Source organism: Hesperophylax consimilis, chromosome 8, assembly GCF_061612785.1.
Source record: "Hesperophylax consimilis isolate HC1 chromosome 8, BYU_Hcon_1.0, whole genome shotgun sequence".
NCBI classification, from domain to species: Eukaryota; Metazoa; Arthropoda; class Insecta; order Trichoptera; family Limnephilidae; genus Hesperophylax; species Hesperophylax consimilis.
The window spans coordinates 27,230,808-27,244,831 of record NC_142843.1 but is presented as its reverse complement, the minus strand read 5'-3'; the positions used below and the strand labels follow the sequence as shown (position 1 = coordinate 27,244,831).

At 34.4% G+C, this 14,024-nt stretch overlaps 1 protein-coding gene across 2 annotated transcripts in view; it reads left to right on the top strand.

Moving 5' to 3' along the window:
* Rbfox1 (RNA-binding Fox protein 1) overlaps positions 1–14,024 on the top strand; it is a 731,414-nt gene that overhangs the window by 291,978 nt on the left and 425,412 nt on the right. The gene's annotated exons all lie outside the window — the stretch shown is intronic.

Genomic DNA, 14,024 nt, shown 5'->3' with positions numbered 1-14,024 from the left:
TATATAGCCAAAATAAAACCAATTATGGATTTCCTCCTTGTGACTTTACTTCTACTGAGACAGCATAGTAGGGAATAAGTAAAATAAATTTGAAAGAAAGGAATATGAATACAAAAATTTATACAAAACAAAAGATTATAAAATAAAACATTTATCAATACATTTATAACCATGGAGAGAGGTTGAAGATATAAATCAAATCATAATAGAAATATAAATAATAGAGACATGAAATTATTCACAAACCATCTGAGAAATATTCTTTTATGGACCTCTTGTATTTGGTAAGTTCGCAATCGAAAATATCCACCTTGGATAATACGCTATTGTAATTATTGCATAGTCTATTCAGGCAAGAATCCTGCTGAGAGTTCGTTTTGCATTGATCCACCCTGAACAGGACATAATAGCGTGTTGAATGCGCAGGTACATTGAATTGAATATTACTTAGCAACTCTGAGCATTGAATATTATTGTTAACTACTTTATACAGGAATAGTGCATCCTTACAATTATAACGTTGAATGAGAGAAAGTTCGTTTAGTCAATACGCAGCGATAAAGTATTGGGTAAAGCCAATTATCTGATCCTTCCTTCGATATATAATTATAGTTGGTCGATGGATTCATCAATTTAGATATTATTTAAATTTATACTTTTACCTTGCGGTGCTAGAAAACATCACGCGCTCCGTGCTGTAAGCTCGGTTCACATGTTTTTGAGTTTTGCGATTTTTGTTGTATTGTGTATTATAAATTAAAACGACGCGATTTTAGTTTTATTACCAACATATTTATTAGACCATTCCGGTTAACAATAATGGAAGACATTATGAACAGAAAATAAATAATATAGATAAATATAATATAGACAACGTAGAAATGATACAGAATACAAATGATTCGTTTTCCTGTTCAAAATAGGACTGCGGGCCTTTAACGAATAAATTGAAAGAGTTCATAACAAAGTATCAATCAAAAGAAAATGTTTTATGTGGGCGACGGAAAACGTGTTCCTACAAATACTGTTAATGATACTGACATACTTATACTGTGGCATAGAATCATGGTATCTATTAGGAAAATAACACGTGTTCTCGATATATTCTGAGTAACTAATATTTCATCAGGAAATTAACATGGTGTCACTTTTTTAATAGGATCATTTTTTTAATGTTTTATGTGGACGACGGAACACGTGTTCCTACAAATACTGATATTGATACTGATATACTAATATTGTGGCATACCGTCATGATATCTATCCGGAAAAGAACACGTGCTCTCGATGTATTCAGAGTAACTAATATTTCATCAGGAATTTAACATGCTGTCATTTTTTTAATAAGATCATTTTTCTCCTAGATAGAAAAGTACTTAAACAACAAAGAATTATAATAATTCCAGTTATAACAACAATTTAAAGTTTTATCTACAATAATAATAACTTTGTATTTTTATAATACAGTTTTGCAATATTGATTATTGTGGGTAATTCGTTATTATAAGTGCTGAAAAAGGGAAATATCTTTGGCTACTCGTAAAACGTTGATGTATCACAGCGTGTCGGTAAACGGTAATCTACAATCTCTTGGGATTTCGGGATAATAGCCGTTCAAAAGGAAGATTATGTAAATACGAATGATAGAGGGAGCTAATATAAAACAAAGACTTTAACGAATAAGTGTAAGCATAATGATCGTAATGATAATTGGATCTTTTGGGCATGTAGAGCGAATGAATGAAGAAGGGAGTGTAAGGAGAATATATGACGCAATTGTGGATAGTTGAAGAAGTCAGGGATGCTCGAAAAAGACATGGCACGATCAAGTGAACCAGATACTTGAATCGGGCCATGTCGATAGTCGCAATAACAGAAGAACATGTATGAGACGATGTATAAATGTGAATGAGGCAAGGAGAAAAGGGCAAGTTTGGTGGTCTGTCCTCTCTGCCTACCCCTGTTTTATGTGAAACTGTACAAGTCTCAACTGCTCCCAACCATCTAGAGCCAGTAAGACTATGGCATCCCCAATCGGGGTATGTTGTGAGGCTGAAGGTAGTAGGGATGAGAAGGAGACGAGGAGGTTGAAGGTGGGGATGTAAGTTAGTTAAGCGTAAGCGACTGTTGTGAAAATATTTCATTCTACTCATTTAAAATAGAACAAAAGTTTAACAACATCTGAATTATGTTGCATTTAAAAAAAAAACTGAATTTTTTTATACCTATCACAGTCAAATAACGGAACCAAATATGTTTTTTTATAATTTTCCTATGATACTTTGCGATTTTTTCCTTTGATTAAATTTCATGTAATTCTCTTTTTAAGTCGGCACCTGAATAGAGATTATCTTCAAAGGTAACAAATGTTTTTCTAAAACATTAAAAACTTTTGTCCTGGGGAATTATATTAAATGTCAGTAGAAATTCGGAATGCGGGGTCTTGAAAGGAAATTTAGAGTTTGATCATCGGGGTTATGTTCCGCATCACAATTTTTATCGGAGCCGAAATCGTCATGTTTTACGTTTAGGCATTGAGTCTGATTGAATGATTTGCAGTTGCAGTTATTGTTTGACCACCGGGTTCAAAACCAGACAAGTCCCGCTTAACACGACTGTCGGGGCATCACAATGCCTGGAACAAAGCACTAAGTAAAACAGGATAAGTCGCGTGGAATCCTAGTAGACTAAACATTATTGCAATCCGAACAACGGAGACAAATGTGCAGTACTTTGCGACGTTGCTTTGTTTGTACAGAGATCGTGCGGCGAACAGTTGCTTGGGGAATCTGCAAATACCTAATGACCTACATATATATTACAAAAAACCGACCAGCAAACAAAACAAACAAACGACAGGACATATTATATCGCTATTGTACAATGCGCGATAGAACGCGCCACGTACGGGGTCAGAAAAATGGATTGTATCCTCTCTCTACCTAATGAAACTAGGATCGCGTTGCCCCAAACCAAAAAAAAAGTATTATGCACCTTTGTACTCACCCACTTTGGGTATATTGATGATGTAGAGGGAATTCGAGCCCGCACCGATAATTTTCAGATAGATTGGATCACAGGTCACGAAATCACAGTTAAAAAAAATAATCATGCGAACCTAATCACTGCACAAGCAAGGCGATCATCACTTGCAATGATTAGGTTTTCCACAGCGTTTACGGCGGAATCAATATCAGTAGTTACTGATATCGAACGTTCGATATGTAACACTGTGCCTTTTATATTAGGAGGTTAAAATTTGTGGTTGTATGTTATGGTTGTATATAATATGGGCGGTTTCGAAGATTACGTGATTACACGAGATTTTTATATCATCATCATCACTTTTGGCTCTACAACCCCTGGTGGGTCTTGGCCTCTTCAAGAGTCTTCCTCCACTCATCTCGGTCCCGCGCCAGCTCTCTCCAGTTTTATTTTTGTATATTATATTTATATTTTTTATATATTAAGATATAAACACATTATCTTGTAAGATGGTACAGATTATTACGAACATATAAAAAATTCAGTGTCCGTGATCAATAAGTTAATGTTTTCCTCCTGATACCTGACAATGCGAGCACACCGTGAATATTCATGCAAAGAATATGCAATCTTGTTAATCTTAAATTTATTCACATACTTCAAGACGTTATAGGTATATCCCGTCGAACACCATAAATACTTCTTTCGATGAGGGATTTAAGTAAAACAAAACTAAATTAAAATGTATATTTACTTATTTACATAAATATAAATATAAAGTTAAAAAGTATAAAGTATACAGCGTAAAGTTCAAAGTATAATATAGTGTAAAGGTTAAATATAAAGTTAAGTATAAAGTTTAAATTATGTTATAAATATATTATTTTATTTAGAACGTATATATAATATACGTTATAAAGTGTAAGCTTAAATATAAAGTTTAGTTAAGTACAAAGAATAAATAAAATACAATATTGACTTAGATATAACATTCTTTTAAGGTTGTCGAATATTTTACCCAGAATAATACATAAATTAAACGGGGCGGTATAAAGCTTTGGGCCTTCAAAAACTACAACCTTACATTATTGATTATAATAAATTATTCTTTTAAACAGAATGTTTTCGTCAATATCGGATAGAAAAGGTGGATCAAAAATAAAATGATAAGATTACGAATCGTGAGACGTTTTCACATTCGACAGATTTCAGATCAAATACAAATTGGTCCCATAAATATATTGGGTTTAAGCATTGGAAAAACTGATGGCGACTTATCAAATAGGAAGGTACTTAACTCAATTTGTGAGAGAGGTTTATATGATAGCAATATCAGCTTGTTCTTAACTCCAAAAAATATCTGATTGTAAAAAAATGTCAGTCTTTATTTGGTGAAGGAGAAAAAAAACGCATTGTTTATTTTTATAAATTGAAAAAAAAAGTTTGAATGTTTAATTGCATATATATTAAGAACACAAAAATTCCGCACAAGAGTCCCAACTGCTCCCAACCATCTGTAGCCAGTGAGGCTATGGCATCACCAGTTGGGGTATGTTATATGTAGTGGGGAGGGGAATGAGGTGGGGAGGAGTACCTGGCTATTCAGATCTGGTCACCAAACACGGCTAAAGCCATTTTAAGCAACGTTTAAATTCTGAATTTTGGTCTCTCACCAGTACGATACTGTAAGGATCTTCCACTCTGGAACGTGTCGCAAGTATACTATGTATTATTTTAAATTAATAAATCGTAAAATAACACAAATTCATCAAACAAAATTTTCTTGCGGGGGTTGCCGGGATTTGAACCCGCGACCTTCGGATTGACTTACCCCTCCACCGCAGAGGCCTTATTTGATGAATATATTAAACCCCCGCATACCCAATTTCTACTGATTTATAAAAAGGTTTTAATTAACTCTTTAAGTTTTAAATTCCAAAAAAAAAAATAATAATTAGATAATAACATCTGTTATGCCGAAATTTAATTATATAAAACTCCCTCGATAGAAAAAAATCGAAAAATGAGCTCCGAAAATAATTGAAAACACGTTTTGTTCTGTTATTTAATATGTTACAGCAAGAAAAAATTCACAGTGTATCTTTAAATCAAACTAAAGCATTTGTCGAGAGATTTTTACCCTATTTCAAACGAGTCATGTTTTATTAAATATTTTCAGTTAGTTATTATTTTTTTTATACTAGCGCGCTTCCTCTAACATTCGTATTTACATAACTCTCTTTCAAACCATCTTTGAACGCTTACTAAGGGGCCTTAAATGACTGTGTGTTAATATTTTTTTACCAGTATTGGGAGTTGCAAAATCGAGGATTAAAATTAATTTTGAAAATCAGTTTTATTGTCGTTGTTGCCTTAAACTCTATATAATATCTCTATTTATTATAAAGTTTAATAATTATAATGGAAAAAATAATAAATGTTAAATATATTAAATAATTAGCTTAAAAAATAAGTGGTAATTAATAATTACTAAATCAAAATCTGAATCATATATTGGTGGTAATAAATAACTCTTGGTAATCATTTTGCATTGTAATTTTCAAGTTTTGTAAGTCTTTGTACTTCTAATTTTTTATATTCTATTTTTTCGTGTGCATGTTGGCTAAAATATCAAGTTTTCTCCGCTCTACGTTGATGTCTCTTCTGTAGAAAAACTGTTCATTCATCATTAAACCTTAATCTGTAGAAGATGTTTCCATTGGGATTATACTGAAGGCCACGTATGTCAGTAAGCTTTATCTATAAGGTTACGATTTAGTTACTTACGTTGTATTTATTCGAACGGAAAATAAATAAAGATATTTGTTGATTTTATAAAGGGGGAGTGGACAGGCCGAGGAATTTTTAAATTTGTGGAAGAAAAAGTTGGGACGTTCTAGAAAGTCGATCAAATCAATAAATTCATATTTACAAACGACTATAGTATTTTGACGGCTTCTGTTGTCGAGGAATAAGGCTCTCAAGTAGCAAGCCAGAAGTCGCAGGTTCAAATCCCTTTATTATATTTATAAATAAATTTTATTTGGTTGATTTGTGTTACAATTTACTCATTATAATCTTCTTTATATAAAAAAAATCTCTTGTCACGGTGTTTGTGGTCGCACTCCTCCAAAACGGCTCTACCGATTTTTATGATTTTTTTATGTATAATTGTTAGGTATGAGAATAGGTTTTTAAAGTATATTTCATACCGTTAGGTGATTAGGGTGTCCCTATCCAGAAATTTTTTTCCGCTTTTTTGACAAATAACATTTTTTGTATTTGTTTATTATTTGGTATCAATAAATATCTATAACCTTAAATTTTCACCCTCTTACCCCCACACTACCATTTTTAATCGTGATTTTAGTATTTATCTATGAAAAAATTTGACCGTCGTTCATATTTCATACAGAACAAAATTATTTACGTTGTTGAATAACAGATGGCGCTGCATTCGCCTCATCGAACATTCATCCACACATGCGCAAGTCATTCACGAGAAGCGTCGCGACATTTTGACATTTCATTTGGCATTTTTTATGTATCACAACGCAGTGCGTGCATAATTTTGTACGATTTATTTTTATTTATCTGTTTGTGTGCGTGTATTACAGTGAACAATGCCAGCAAGACGCAAGGTGGCCCATTTTGGGCCGTCGAACGAATAAAATAGTAGAGCAGAAAGGACAGACATACAAATCCAACAAGATACCGAAAATGTGCGTCTGGTTAAATCTCAATCTCAAGAGGAATGAGCTCAACGAAATCAATTTCTTTTTTTTTGCTTAAATTTCGGCACACCATGTTTTTCACATGGACAACTATAATTGGCATGTTCTCGACTGGGCAAATCATCGAACTTATTTGTATAATGTCTAACCACGAAGTAATTGCTTCCTATGAAAAAAAAAAAAAAAAAAAAAGAACTTATTTGTGTTAGCTAAAGACGGACTGACAAAAAATATTGTACACTCGGAAGTATTTTGTGTCAGTCCGTTTGCCGGGTCAGCTAGTAATATATATTATATTTGCGGAACGTTCCAGGGTGAAAGATACTGTCAGTATTGCCCTGGTGTAAGACCATTCGAAAACTTTACTTTAAATCGATTGGTCGTATTTGATGACCAGATCTGAATAGGCAGGTTCCTGCCTAAACTGCCTTCAGCCTTGCAACGCATCCCAATTGAGGATGCCATAGTCTGACTGGCTCCAAAGAGTTGTTAGCAGTTGTGACCCTTGTGCGGTTTCACATAAAAAACCGTATCAATATTTGGTTTGTTCTAATATGTAATGTAAAGGAGTGTGTGCCAAAATACATATATGTGACATTTCATCTTCTGGGTGAATGTTTGCATAATGTTTATTTTTATTTAGCTCATTAGAAATTTCTAAATAATCTACTCAATTTGTCTCTTACAAAACAAGAGTAAGTAATGTATTGTGAATCAGATGAGTTATTTCTCATTCCCTTGACTGAAAGAAGGTCTTAAGCCAGTTCAGTGCTTTGATCGTCAGTCTTCATCATTTATCATTTTTTTGCTCCGGCAATACGTCTTGATGCTGTTTCATTTATGAAATGGTTGTGTCATATTACGTTTATGTATGAGCATAAATCTTTCGCGACAAGGTGGCATGTCGGTAGGGATGTAAGGATCACCGCACCGTCTTAACTTATCATTGTATTATAGTTGCCATAGTGTAATCATAGTAATATTTTGATAAAAAAATACTATAACGTGTTTTTTTCGCTAGGTTTTAAAAGGTTTCGTCGCATTATGATAAATGTAATACTTGATCTATATTGCGATATGACTTTTAAGTAAAAGATATTTTTACTAAGACAGAAACATATAAATTCGAAGAGCATTAAGTTTTGTAAGAACTCCATTTTTATGTTTTTACTCTTCATTACAAGCTGCCGCTAAATTTCCAAAGCAGTTTGTCATCGGGTAAGTTTCATATTTGTATTAATAATATTAATTATAACACTAAAGCACACATTTAACAAGAAGTCAAAATACAGAAAATAGATTAAAAAAAAAAAAAAAATTTCAAGTGACTAAAATACAAAGACATAAATTACATAGATAGAACATACTCAAAGGCACACACCATACTTAAACACACACAAAAGGCACACGACATATTTTAACACACTCATGGACATATTTATATAATTAAATGCACAAGTTAAATTTCGGGATGTTGCACGAAGGGTCTGTTTATGGAATATGAAAACCTGGGTCTCGAAGAAACACATATTGTGGGAGAGACGAAACACAAAGGCCGGCAGTGCCACAACGATTCTCATGTGAACATCATATTTTTACCAGTTTTAAGTATGTTTTATTTTTATAAGTATATAAAAGTCATGTGGGGTAGTTTTAGTATTTTGTGACATGCGTCAAAAGATAGTTTGCTAAACTGTCTACAAGTAACGTTGAAAATGTCAAAGGTCAATTCAGCATCATTAAGCAGTTGAGTTCTGCTTGGTGAAAGTTCTTGTTTTCGGTCGGGCACCTGTAAATTAACCTCTTTTGACATAGGTGAATTAAGTATAGTTCTAGAGATTACATTTTTACCTAAAAACATTTACCGGCGGCTTCAAAGGTATTGAAATCAAGCATTCCTGTTAATAACAAGGATGGATATATGCATCGACTGTATGTATGTATATTCTCTTATATTACAAGTAAAGCATAAATCTCTTTTGTACTTTTTTCTATTTGTAGGGTGTGGTTTTGTTCGGAAGGGGTTTCCTCGTATCCCCAATGCGAAGCGATCAGTGACACTATTTCTTCAAAGCCAAAGAAAATTGAAATATCGGTAGAACAAACACAGCTTCCCCAATAGCGCCTATTTTTTTTTTTTTCATTTATTCAAAAAACAGTTTTTACATAAAAAAAAAACATACTCTGCACATCTCACTAGGGCATTCCTGTATCAAGATGTGCAGCTTTACAATAATATCATTTAAAAAAATACATATATAAACTTAAAATAATAACAACATTAAATTTAAACCAAAAAAAGAAAAGTTTATGACACGGTCGTTTCGAGACCGGAAGACAAAAATAAATAAAATTTTAGTAACAAATGTATGCAAAAATGTTCTAAACTTTTCCCTGGGTTCCGTGGAAATAGGGCGATCCATTAAACGCTTTCCACGGACACTTGCGTTTTTGTTCGCAAATCTAGGGGGCAATACCAGAGGTCACTTTTAAACTCAATTTAGGATACAATTGCAAAATTTACACAGGGTTATGCTACCATTTGGTTGACCTCAGAACAAATGCTCTTTTCTGAAAAAAAACCAAAGACGTTTATTTAGTAATAATTTTAAGTAAGAAATACACATCATAAATCATTATAGTTTACAAAGTAAACCCATTATTTGTATTGCGTTTGACACTGAACTGTGAAACAAATACTTTGTAGTATGAAATATTATCACTAACGGCAATAAAATACAACACTTGCATCAAAACTATTAAGATTTGTGGCAGTAAATTGTTGAAGTTTGCAATAGGAACAATGGAAACTTTCAGTTGTTTCATTTCAGTTTGCGCATGTAAACAAGAAGATAAAATTCTGAAAAAACTTACCGCATTTGTGTTCAGAATACAAATCTTGAGTTTCACGAGAAACTACGTACAAATATTCTTCTACAATATCGGGATTTTTCTACTGTGATTCTGTTCTTTCGTGCATTGTATTGGATAATAAATGGTACATTTTCTCTCTGCATTGAGTTTTGTTTTCAAATTCTAAGATCATTGAAAAAGAAATACGAGAAGGGCTCTTGCCACCGAAATAAAATCCATATGAATTAATAAAAATAATGTAAAAAAAAACTTTCACACTATAGATACTACTTTATTCTTGATAACACCTTCAATCATTTTTTGAAAATTTTAAGTTTACAAACTTTTTTTTAACTTACCAATTTAGTATTTTTTATTTGATTTTTATTATATTTAAGCTTCCAAGGGTTATTTTTTTAGTAGCAATCCTATCACACGAACAATTATTTATTTGAAAAATATATGAATTTACAATGTAACATGCATAAATATACATCTAACATAAAATAATAATGGATCCTAGCCCAAGAAAAACAGCCGAAACGGGATCTGTCATTATATTTACGGTATTTGTCAGTCAAATAAGGATTGCAACCAAGCACAAAAATAGACGCCGTGAGGAAAATCCTCCACAAGCGATACGCAAAATACGGAGTTATTTGTTTCACAAGATCAAAAGATATATTTTTTTTCATTTTCCTGGGGGAGAACTCTGAAACAATTTTAACTCAAAATCAGAAAAAAAATGTAAGTTTTACATCAATAAATTAAAGTAGTAGGCTTATCTGGGACAGGTTGTTTCAGAAAATTTAAACAACATATCAGATTTAATAGTTAATTTTCAAGTTCTGTGAAAGTCCTTTTGAAGTTTTGTTATTATATCAACGTGGGCCAGTTGCTTCACATTTAACAAATAGGTAATAACCGTTTTTTTACTTTGTCTATTATAGATGTTATTTGCGGGCGAGCCTCAAAATGTATTTTAAAAGCAAACATATCCACTTGATAAAATCTTCTTCTGTAAAATCAAAATCAGATATCATAATAATAATAATAATAATTGGATAATTTGTATAGCGCCGTTTTTGTGAAAAATCACCTCAAGGGCTCTTATTAACAGAAGATAACAACTAATACATATTGATATAAGTAAGTAAGAACATCAGTAAGTGTACAGCAAACAGAAGGTAAATATTAATAAAATTGCAAAGTAATAACAGAGTGTAGTAATGACGGTGTACAACAGTATGTTATTTTAAATGAATGGGTAAGTATATAGCTGTAAATTAATACTTCCCTAATTGAGAATAAATCGCGTTTAGGGAGGGAGTATTTTTAAAGTATTTCTGTATATACGTCAAATGAATTTGTTTGTTTGTTTGTTTGAGTTATTAATAATGTTATGTGTGTTCCTTTTTGGAGTACCGAAAACCCACGCTAGGTTTCAAAATTAATTAACTCTATAAGAATCTATAAAAAGATATTTGTTGCTTGGCTGTATTTTTAATGATGTTTTCAAGCTCATCTCCATATTTATTACTTTAACGGAGTCGGCCTTCCCTAAACCCTATAAGGGCATTGAAGAAGAGGATAATACTAACAATTGTAAACGAAACAGAACAAGATACAGAAAATAAATTATAACGGTCACAACCAGGAATCGAACCCAGGATCTCTTGTCTTACCGGGACAACGTCTTAACTACTTGACCACTGGGAACTAGTTGCTAAACCTCATATTACATTGATAGTTATATGCATAATCTTAAAAAAAATTTAAGAAAATTGTTCCTCAAAATCATTTTTAATTTTAATTTTACCGGATAACTCATCAAAATGACAATTCAACAAACCTCAATTGATGAAACAAAAACCAGGTTAAATAGGTTCCGTTGGTTAGGTTTATGTATTAGCTGTGAATTTACATCCCCTTTTTAAGGTATGTTGAACTGTCCCTGTGTTGAGTTATCATGGAACTAGCTTCTTTATATATACTCAGTACCTGCTCAGTTAAACAAATCAAATCTTACGTGACGGCTTAAAAAAATCAAAGCGAACTCATTTTACATAATTTATTCCTTTATTAGTTCATTTCACCGGGGTATTTAAGTAAATCTTAAAAATTCTGTGAATAGAGACAACCTGTAAATATTTAGGTCATTAGTGAAAATGTATATAAGCGTTCAGAAAATATGTTGTACATAGGCATAATATTTATAAAAGAATGTCGGATAAACATTCTAGTGTATTCCAAATCAATTCTACCGGCGTACAAAATTCAATTTTTATATTCAGATTGATACATAGTGTTATGTTTGCACATAAGCTTGCAAGAGTTTACTGTATAGTTATGTATGTCAATCACGCGCGGCCGGAAATCAAACATGCACCCAGAGCGTGTAAACACACTAATACATACGCAGGAGCTCGCGACATCACCGCCTGATATTGGTCACGTAGGCTTACAAGTACCTACAACCAATCATATGGCTAAGATGCAAAACGTGTCCTTATAAGGGCATCGGAACAGGCACCAAAAATAGAGGTGGAAGGGACAAGCTTCCCCCCGCAAGCCGGCCCACGCCTCAGTTCACCGACAGACGCGTAGCAACCAACATGTTCGAGACGAGTCCGTAATTAGCAGTTTTACCGCCGACCTCGCTGAGCTCCACACGATGTAGAGTTCAAAGTTAACATTACCGCCAAATAAGTGACGCCGTAAATATGGATCGGCGGAGTTGTTTCATCTCGCGGACCGCTGCTCGAGTACAAGTTCTCAGCTTCAAAGGGACCCCCAGAACCACAGCCGACTTGTTGTAGAGCTGTGTCCTGTCTCCATCTGCCGATGGCCACCAGCACGTAACATTATATAATTGGGTCATGTCTCCTCCGTCCGGGCCACCTGCTGTCCACGGCCCAGACACCGCTGCTCACCAAAGCCGGGTCGTGAAGAACCCCTTGGCGAACCGACCCGTGCTCCAGCTCTTCCACGTCGTATCTGCCCTTGCAGCGAGCCGCCTACCTCGGTTGATGTCGGCCGCCCTTCCTACCGTCCACGCCAGGCTGAGACCAGTGAACTCGTAGACCCCTGCCTCAGTCCTGGGCGTCTGCCGCCCTAGCCTGTTGTGTGGAGCCCCTTGGCCCTCCAACCAGTGCCCCCGCCCTGCTCCATCGTCTCTGCGCCTCCAGCCGCCGCCTTGGCGCCCCCCTTCTGCATCCATCCATGGCACCTGCCCTGGCACCTGCCGACCGTCTCACCGCATCCGCCGTAATCCACGTGAGCTAGTATTATACCTTGTCCATCAGAGCCTAGATTCAGTAGATCGCCAATATTAAGGATAGGCCTTAAAAAAGCTTTGTACCTTTCGTAGACCTGTTGATAACCTGTATTACCTGTACAATAAACACTCATATCAAGAGACTTGTTTCATTTGGGAAATTGACTATATATAATCCACACCCTGAAGATTGGAGTACAAGCTCAGCTTGTGTACTCACCTATAGTATATTACTTGGCTTGAATGCTAATGTAACCAACTCATAACTATAAGTTACGTTATCAAGCGCTAATGTAACAATTGGTGAAATTCCACTTTCAGCTTGAATGTCTCCGGGTGGTTGTGGTTTTCTATCCAATATATCGCATCGGCGAACAGGAAGATGAAATATACGGGATTATACAAGCCCCGGGCTCCAACGTCTCGAGATGCTAATTTTAAATGTTGCCCCGGGCAATTAAGGTTAGCACGTCTTATTTTTCTGAAAGTTTTCTTTGCCATGAGGGATCGCAGGAAAAAAATTATTCACAGTCCAACGTAAATGCTCGATTTTTTTAGTGCACGTTTTCATTGTTAGAGAAAATTTTTGAGTTTTTTCCTCGTAAAAATGGGCCGGATTTTAAGTGTTGGGCATACGATTTTGCAACACATGACATGCCCGGTAAATCAGTCGGTCCGTATCCTCGCTATGTGCCACATTCCTCACTCAAATTTAAGCGGACTAAATTGGCCGCTTAAGCCTTGGTGGAAGCCGCAGAATAGTTTATATTTTGGACGGCGAGGCGCTAGCAGTAACAAACCTCAAATATGACGTTTACGTGATAATTACGTAGTTCCATCTTACCGAAATACACGTGAATTTCCTGATTTTATCAGTATAGACTATTATATTCATCGAGCAACGAGGGGTGTTGATGTGACTAACTAATATTAAATCTAAAATAGACAAATAGTCTGGTAATGTATTTAAATAAATCTTTTTCAACGTTCTGATAGTGTTTTGAGCGGTCTGTTCGTCATATTTTCATAAATGCATTAACTCCAGCCAATAAATACTATTTCAAATTCTATCGGCATGGTCCCCACTTCAATGTGGGGAATTTAATCAAAAAAATCAAAATCCCGCCTAAAAATTTTGATATTTTGAAAGCTCTCGATCTCCCGATGACAGTAGA